Raw genomic sequence first — 1,305 nt, forward strand, 5'->3', positions numbered from 1 at the left:
AAAATTAAAATAGGCGGTAGAAATTATTCTGATAGTGATAAGATGTTTACAAAATCTTAGTAAACACTGACAACCAACCCACGATGGCTTGGAGATTTTTTTTTTTTTTTTTGGTAGAAACTTGGAGACTTAGACTGCATTTGGTAACATTTTAGAAAAACATTTCTGAAGTTTTTTCATTCTCTAGATGGAATAAAGTGTTTGGTGCATTTATGATGACTCTCTAAAACCGAGTTTGCTCAACGGTTTACTGGTAACCATTCCCCAATATGATATTCACTGAATATGTACTGACATACATATATAGGGAGAATGTTTTCTGATCAGGACCAAACACAAAGGTGGAGAATGTTTTCTGTCTGGGACTACACATAGGCAGGAAAAATGATTGCCCCACCCCTCATCAAATGTGGAAATCCCACCCTATTGATGCTTCCCGGTATAATCCCAGTGATCCCCACACTGGTGCTACCCATACACTCCAGGACAGAAAACATGTATATATATATACTAGTAAGAAATACACGTGCAAATGCACGTGGGAACAAAAATGAGTAATATTAATTCAAAGTTTCATTTGTTCCCTTATGTTGAGAGAGAGAGAGAGAGAGAGAGAGAGAGAGAAAATGCATGTGAGAACATAAATGAGTAATTTTAAATCAAAGTTTCATTTGTTTCTCTTACGTTATATGTGTGTGTGTGTGTGTGTGTGTGTGTGTGTGTGAGTGAAAGAGAGAGAGAGAGAGAGAGAGACCAAAAATATCACACCTCACAACGTCTATGACGACCAAAGACATTGTCTTTGCCAAAATGGAGGAGAGGAAAAGGAAGAAAGCATGACCACCTATAAAAAAAAGACCTAAACCTCCCACAGTTCTAACTTCCTATCATTTCTTATTTTATTTTTTCATAGGAGGGGGGGGGGAAAGAAAATACCAAAACACCAAATTAACGTATACAAAATTCCTAGGAGTTGAAAAAATTAATAGAAAATTTCAAAACAATGGGGAAAAAGGTAAATTCAATATGGGAGGGGAAATTTTTGGAATTAGAGAGGCAGCTTTTGAAATTTTGAAATGGGAATACTTGACAAATGGTGCCTATAAGTAATTTATTTTAACATGATTCAAAGCATTAGACATGGAAATCAATGCAAGTCTGGTTCACTGGATGGGTAGAGGTTTGATTGGTATAGCCACGCATAATCACATGAAATCTAATGGGAAAAAAACCATTTTTCAACAGTCAAAGGGTATAATTATCCAATCCATCTATAACTTGGGCAGGCTACCAATGAGACAGTAA

The sequence above is a fragment of the Macadamia integrifolia genome, chromosome 7 (genome assembly GCF_013358625.1).
Source record: "Macadamia integrifolia cultivar HAES 741 chromosome 7, SCU_Mint_v3, whole genome shotgun sequence".
NCBI lineage: Eukaryota > Viridiplantae > Streptophyta > Magnoliopsida > Proteales > Proteaceae > Macadamia > Macadamia integrifolia.